The sequence below is a fragment of the Spinacia oleracea genome, chromosome 1, assembly GCF_020520425.1.
Source record: "Spinacia oleracea cultivar Varoflay chromosome 1, BTI_SOV_V1, whole genome shotgun sequence".
Taxonomy (NCBI): domain Eukaryota; kingdom Viridiplantae; phylum Streptophyta; class Magnoliopsida; order Caryophyllales; family Amaranthaceae; genus Spinacia; species Spinacia oleracea.
In genome coordinates, this window is record NC_079487.1 from 58,596,478 (window position 1) to 58,604,613 (window position 8,136).

The 8,136-nt window shown below is 37.0% G+C and overlaps 1 long non-coding RNA gene across 2 annotated transcripts; it reads left to right on the forward strand.

Moving 5' to 3' along the window:
• Window positions 1-761: 761 nt before the first annotated feature.
• On the forward strand, window positions 762-4,831 carry LOC110793097 (uncharacterized). 2 transcript variants are annotated; one of them, XR_002534605.2, is made up of 3 exons: window positions 762-1,059; window positions 1,139-1,311; window positions 1,398-4,831. It is a non-coding gene; the product is annotated as an uncharacterized lncRNA (long non-coding RNA). The 2 variants fall into 2 exon arrangements; XR_008931431.1 differs by having other exon boundaries at window positions 764-1,059; window positions 1,142-1,311.
• Window positions 4,832-8,136: the final 3,305 nt, after the last annotated feature.

The window sequence follows — 8,136 nt, forward strand, 5'->3', positions numbered from 1 at the left end:
ACTTGGCAGTTGTCAGGCTGTAAATGGCTTTTTTGGTGAAGTTCAGACGAAGCCTGAAGGCCTTTTTTGGTAAATGGCTTTCTATTGGCTATTTTATATTATAATTTTTAAAATATTACACACGACAACTATTAGTATCCTAATCAATTTGCCCGTGGATTGCAAAGACATGATGAGAGCATGGAGGAGTGAGAAGAGCAAAAAGAAGGCAAATAGAAAAGTATGCTATCAGTCAGAAGCAATCACCAAGACTTGAGATTCTATCCTAGAAAAAGATTGTCGCCTTCTATCACGACTGCTGTGATATTTTACTACATCAGGCTTGGCCATTCTTTTATTTTTATATTTTTAAGATTGTAAATCAGCTTGATGAAGATTAAGTAGTCTTTTTGTCCCTAACAAAAAGAATATAAGATTTGTATGTGACAAATTTGGCATTAGGTCTTTGACTTCAATGAAAATTTTCCTAGCTCATGCCTAGGTAATTTGGCATTTAAATATTTCAAGAGAAATGATATCCAAATTTCACCTCTCCAACTATTTACGCATCCACACTCAAAATATGACCTAGAAATGACAGTATTAGATTGGTCTCCGACATCTAAAAAATGACTATTAAATTAGCAAGTAAAGCAACTGCAGCTGAGTAGCTGACTATATATCATGAAGGCATCACAACACTAAACTTCAAACAAATATGACCACCCAATCCAAGACTTACTTTCTGAGGTCCCAAATTCATAAAGTGTTGTCCAGAGAGCTGGAAACAAGAAAGAAAATATTTACTTTCTGAGGTCCCAATCCTCTGGTGCAGCCAGCTGTAGAAAAGAGTCATTCACATTAGTTATGAGGCATCATGTGAGAAAATTTACAAAGAAGACAAAAGGTGTGTTTGTGGTTTTAGATTTCTTCTGTAAATTACTGCCATTTCATTTGGACTCTTTGATTGGTTTCACTTGATATGGCCTGTGTTATATTTTAGTGCTGCAAAACCAGCTGCTCCTTGTGTGAAAGTTGAACCAGCAAACAATGAGGGTTCCGCAACCTGCCCTTCCCAAGGTTGGTTTTCTAGTGTGACCTCTTTGGTGGTCTGTGGCATTTTATACCTTATAGTGGCTTTTGATGTATCTAACTGCAGCAGATGTATGCACCCCTAAACCACCCGCTCTTTCGAGTAAAGAAGGCCGAACAACTACCCAATTAAAGAAGCCGCAGATGGCCAAGAGGATGGAAAGTGCAATAAAGGATCCAATCGAAATCGAAAATGTAGTCGCACACGAAAAGTGCTAAACCTGCTGGTGGTTTAAGAAGGTACAGCAGAATTCATATGTACACTTTAGCTACTTTGCTGTAGTATATGCTTGTTTCTTAAATGATTACTCATAAATAATCAACAGGGATACAAACAACTTAAGTAGCTCTACTGGGACGCCAAGTTTTGTTCAGGAAAACCAAGCTATTAAGAGGCAGAAGCTGGAAGATGGAAAAACTAGACAGGTCAGTGTGTTCTTCATCGATCACTTTTACTAATTGGATAAACTCATAAACTACAAAGCTAAACTGCTGCTGAAAGCCATGCATGGGATGGTGATTTGCTGCAGAAGTGTAATTCAAATTAGAAAGAATAAACCTGGAGGACTCATGTTCACGTCCAGCTGTTCTGCTAGGAACTTTCTGACAAAGAGACATACGCGTGCAGACTTGCAGTAGAATGAACTTGAAAGAGTGCTTTCTGAAGGAAATAATGCCCTTGGTCCAAGTATGCATTTAATGTTAAGTCTAATAAATGCGGTTCAGTATTAATTAACACGTTAATAATTCAGTGAGATCAAGTGAGCTGAATGCCTAGCTAGAGGCCGCTTAAGTTCAAGTGGAATTAATGATATTAATCCACATCTTACTCTTGACTGAACCCGTAGGGTCACACAAATAGTACGTAAACGGATCAAGTATTTAATGGCATTAAATACTCCATCTATGGATATTCGGAATCGACGGATCTTGGTTTCAGTGGGAGCTGAGATCGTGAAAGGCAAGCAAGTGAATACTCCGGAAACGATGATATTGCCGGAAACGGAAATATGGATCGTATCGGAAATATAAATAGTATCCAAGTCGTAGATGTTGCCGGAAACGGAAACATGGTACGTATCGGAAAATATTATTGGAAATGGAAATATTGCCGGAAACGGAAATATTGCCGGAAACGGAAATATTGTCAGAATCGGAAATATTATCGAAATCGGAAAATAATTCCGGAAACGGAAATATTAAATATTTGTTCGAAACGGAAATTAATTCCGGAATCGGAAATATTAAATATTGTTCGTATCAGAAATAAATTCCGGAATCGAGAATTTAATCGGAAGCGTATCGTACGAATTAGCATCGGACGAGACTTGCTAGACGAAGGCCCAGCACGAAGCCAGGCCCGCGTGCAGCAAGCCAAGCGCCCAACACAACGCAGCCAAGGCCACGCCAGGCCCAGCGCAAGGCCAGGCCCAGCAAAGGCCAAGGCGCGCGCGTGCTGGCTGACGCTCGTGGGCTGCGAGCAGCGCCTGCTCGTGTGGGCCGCAATGTAGGGGAATACAGTTAAACATAATAACATGTGCGGAACAATCCCCAAAGCCAGGAAACATGTATAAAGCACAGATTAAACAAACTTACATTCGAAGCGTGTTTTCCACAATAATCTGTCAACGAACACGAACAAAGAACTCCACTTGTCGTTCCTCTACTTGGTTCACCGACACGATCAGATCCGTCTTGATTATCGTAGCTTAGACAATTGATCAAGATACTTTGCTTTTGAGAAGAACTCACTTTGGAGGCACAGAGAGAATTAGGGTTCTCTGTGTCTCTAGGGTTTGAGTAATATGAATTGTGTGTTGGAGAAAAATACAATATGCCTATGGTATTAATGATGTAACCGGCCAAGAACCAAAGGCCTTGACTGGCCACATCACGCAAGCACAAACGGACCGCATGCCCGCGCCCAGCGACACACTGCAGGCCGAAGCCCACAGCGCGCGCGCCGAGCAGCTGGGCCGTGGGCCTTGCTCGCTCGTCGCTGCTGTGCGCTGTTGCGTGCTCGCGCCCAATGGGCTGGCCTTGCTCGCCTTTTCTCACGAGCTTGCTGGCTCGTTGGGCCTTGCACGCTTACGTGCTTGGCTCGACGGGCCGGCAACTCCGATGCCCTTTGTATTCGCGATTTAATATATTTCCGATATATTATTTATCGTTTCGTATACGACGAATCACCGTCATGCGATACGATTTATTCGTCTCGCGTAGCTTACGAATATTCGCGATACGATATACGATTGCGATGGAAGATCGTATCGTATAATACGTTTCCAACTTAAATCCTGAAAAGCTATTAAATGAATTTCCGATTCATTTAATCCGGTGATCTGTTACGTGTCATTGGTGTGACCTTGTAGGTTCAGTCAAGAGTAAGTTGTGAGTTCAATATCCATTAGAACTCACTAATCGGAAGCATTGCTCCAGCTAGCTGTTCCGATCACTTGATCTCACTGAATTAATTGTTCGCAATTAATCTGAACCTTGGTATTAGACTTAATGCACCTTGGGTGAAGGACATATTTCCTTCACGCAAGGCCTGCGCGGGCTGTGCGGTACGCTCGTGGTCGTGCAACGTTTGTGTTCGATACGAATCCTAAAGCTGATGGAATTCGTTCATTGATTAAATCCTAATCCTAATAAAGATAGAACTAGTTTAAAAGAGTTTTAATGAAATTCTAATTAAACTAATTAGTATCCTAATAGGATTATAATTCCTTTCTATAAACTCTATAAATAGGTGCCTAGGGTCACATATTTAAATCGAGGATTGAAGTATTCAAAGGTAAGATTTTGGAACAAAATCAGCCAAACACTTGTAACCTATTAGCCGAAAATTCTTAGAACCTTAAGGGCGATTCTAGTTGGTCAAGCTTAAGGCGGATCCGGACGTGATGTGGACTATCTCCTAAAGACTTGTTCTTGTTCGGTTCAGGCGCAGCTAGGGAGGGCACGCTACAAAGTGTATGCATCTGAATTATGCTAAATGATTATGTGTAAATAATATGTTTTCTGGCATTAAGGTTTTCCGCATGATTTATGTTTTGTCATATGTATCATAACCTAACAGTGGTATCACGAGCCTCTTATTATTTTCATAATCTAAATTGCATGAACATGGTTAAATTTTACAAATTTGCAAGGAATTAAAGGGGTGATTAGTTTTCGTAATTAATTGCAAATTGCGTTTATTTAATTATATGTACGCAGTTTTTCGGCAGAATATTCGTTACTCAACCAAATCGAGTGATTTTTGTGTCATTTTCGCATGTAAAAGGCATTCTAAAATTTTGACAAAAATAGTAATTTTCGGCCGAACCCAGAATTCCCAAATTCGAAGCTTAACTATTACTTTTCGGAGTTTTAAGTTTTTCGAACGCAAAAGTTTGTAAATTTAAGATGTTAAATTGAATATTTCCGATTCTTGTTGATAAATCTTGAATTTTTGATTGACCTACAGTATATGTTTAACAATTATGAATGCCTAGACTTGTTAATTATACAACCTAATTTGTAATTATGATTAATTTGTTGAAATTCGAATAATTTAGAATTGATTTGTTTTTCATAATTGATTAATATTTTAATTAGGTATCCATGATTAAAATCCACCTTAAAAATTGTTAATTTATCTTAAATTTTAATTTTTATGACCTAGATTTGAATCCATGTTAATCGGAAATTAATTACTTAACAAATTTTCGATTTTTCGCCCTAAAATTATGAAATTAATATGATATATTAATTTGTCATTAATTTTAAATTAAAAATTTTAAATTTTTATGAAAAACACCCATAAATGTTGCACGCACAAAGCAATGGAAGCTACGTGTTACCCTTAAGGGGTGTTGTATAGTGCGGGCACGCGACGACGAGCAAGGGAGCTCGTCGCCCGTGCGGTACAAATGCAGCGAGCAACGAGCTATGCGGCACGCAAGGCCCTGCGCCTAGGCGTGCGTGCAGGGCGATGGGTGAGGGCATGGGCACACAGCACGAGCACGATGCGTGTGGGCAGCAGTGCGTTGCGCCACGACGCACGAAGCTCGCCCAGGGGCAGCAGCCACGATGCAACACGAAGTTGCGCGCAGCGTAAGCCCGCAAGGCTGCGTGTGTGCGTGGCATGGGGCGTGTGTGTGTATGGCTGTGTGGGTCGTGTGCTACGATCAATGGCGCAGGGCAGGGCCTCGTAGCTTGATGGGGCTTGGGCGTAAGCCCAAGTGCCTCGTCTTGCAAACTATTGATGCGTTTCATTTTAATTTTATATTTTCAGTTCGGAAATAATTTTAATTAATTTTAAAATTAATAATTTAAATTGTTTTCTCGGATTTTAATTTTGAATATTATAATTATTATAAATTTTTATTTATACTAATTATTTTACTAAAATTAAACCTTGAATTAATTTCAATTCATTTAATTCAACTGAAAAATAAATTAAATAAATGGATACAATTATAATTTTATATGAGCTTTAAATTTTAATTAAACTTGTATATTTCCGGTTACACTAGAAATACATTTTTATGTTTAAAATTAGTAAAGCATATAAAGTTATTGGTTTAAGTGGGAGCAATTTTAGTCATAAACTCTTGATTAGGTCTACAAATCCTTTAAGGTTAAACAACTTGATTAGAATTAATAAGGACTGAATAATTGGTAGATTATTGGTGCCCTGATTAATTGCTGCAAATATTTATGTGATGCATACAATGTGTTTTTACTAACCAACTATGTGGGCCATTCATGATAATGAATGGGTGAATGGTATATATTGTATATGTACTGTTTTGCAGGTTATGAAGTGACTAGTATGGCCCAAATAGGATAGAAAATATGGTCTGTGTACCATTAATTTGAATGTAATTGGTCTAATGCACCAAATTGGGTTTTCAATTCAAATATGGTCTGCGTACCATCAAATAGTTGTAATTAGTTTAATTATAGCTTATCCTATTTGAAGAAAATGGCGCCTCCCACGGTGAAATTCAAGAAGTTTCCAATCCATTTTCAAGACGGACTTTGAAGTTGAAGCTTCAAGATGAAGTCGGGCCATACTAGATCACATTTATCTTATGCATGCTTTAAGTTATTTATTGCTTTAAATATGTCTTAATTATGCATGAGATTTTGGCTTGATCATGTTGCATGATTAAGGATTTTAGTTCACTTAAAATCTAACCAACATAGTAAGAGCCTTAAGTTCCAAAGTTTAAAAATTGAGTTAAAAGGTGCCATGCCAAAATAGCACTTACTTGGATAATCTTTACATCAATCTAGTAATAGTTTTACGCTCAGCGAGGTGTTACTTATTGATCCTAAAGGGGTAAGGTACACAAATAATTGTGAGTACATGTTAGTTTTGGTGAAACTCAACGATATAAGTAAGGAGTCCTTTTATGTCGTGGCAAAATCGATAGGTTTACCTAATAAGCTCTTAGACGTACCTATCAACCAAGAGTAGTTTCTAGACTATTAGCAAAAGGCTTTTGCTTACCTAAATTATTTTAGAATTGAGTCAAAATACATAATGTGCTTAATTCTTCAATGATTTTAGGGTCTTGGAATCATTTTATTCACACCTGCCGGAACAATAAATTCGAATAAAATGCTAATAACTTGTTTAAATTGCATGAATGCTTTAATTTTCAAGTTATTACTCATGATAAATGTTTAGACTTTGCATGCTTCAATGTATGTTTTAATTATTGTTTATAATTAAATATCTTGCACTGCAGTAAACCCTTTTAGAAAGGTAACAGTAAATTTCCTCGATTGGTAGTGAATCCAAGAACGATTCACGGAAATGAGAGAAAATGAGCAATTTAAAATGTACGTTTCTTTTAGCGACTTTTATGGTTGTTTTCGATATCAAAATCGAATAGCAAACCGATTGGTGCTTGTGAATTCAAAATACACTGTAGTTTTGAGATCATAAAGCATTGAGTTTAAACGCTCAGCTAATATCTTTTTCCATTTAATTCTCGAATGAGTCTAGTCCCTAGACATTCGAATAGATCGATGCTTAGAGAAATTTAGAAACTTCTGGTAAGATCATCTAGTTGAAAAGAATATTCAACATAAAATAAAATGGTAAGAACTTTGGAATGACATTGGACATGTCTAACAAAGTATAAAAGTCAACACTAGAGAATTCAATTCTTAAGACTATAAGAAAGGGTACAAGAAATAGGAAACAAGGAACAAATGAAAGGAATTTACATTTCCGTTTCTACCTAAAAGTTTATGTTTAAAGAGAAGTGACCTAGGAATTAAACTTCCTTGGTATCATATACCGCTTGAGGTTCTTACTTCGGTAATTACTCAAACAATGGAAGCTAGGATACACTAATGACCTACAAGTGGGAAATGAAGCATGGCAATGCTACATTAGTTATAGGGTCATCTGGTTTGTTTTAAGTCCTTTCAAAGGCTGGAACTTAATGGCTATTTTGTTCCACAATCAGCATACCTAAATTTCTGTTTTCAAACACAGAAAGACTCACATTCAGAAGAACAAAAACAATGTTTGTTTGTTTATTTGAATGAAATGGTCATTTACGGGTTGAGTCAATATGCTTGATTAAAAACAAACAACACTTTAACAATAAAACTCTACTAGGTTCAAATCAACCCCTTGATTTGAGTTCCACTAACCTTTAGCATTGTTGCTTAGACCATATCAACAAGTTAACATTCAAAAGCTCTATTTTGATGGACTTTTGAAAGTTCATTGATTTCTAGATCAATTTAAGACAACTAGTCTTACTTGTTGAAAGTAACAAAAGATATAAACTATTGTTAGAACGCCTAGACAATATAGTTCAAAGCTAAAGAAAGATTTTATGACTTTATTATTTCACCTGGATTTGAGTGATATAAATTTGAATCTGTTTGTCTAGTTCAAAGATTCAGAAGTATAAATCCACTTGGCAAGAAATCATAAAGATCTAGGTTAGATCATGATGATGATTACTTTAAGACCAAATATGATCATCAATGATTTGTGCGTTGAAATTTCACGATCGAGCTCCATAAGATATGAAATATCTGAGT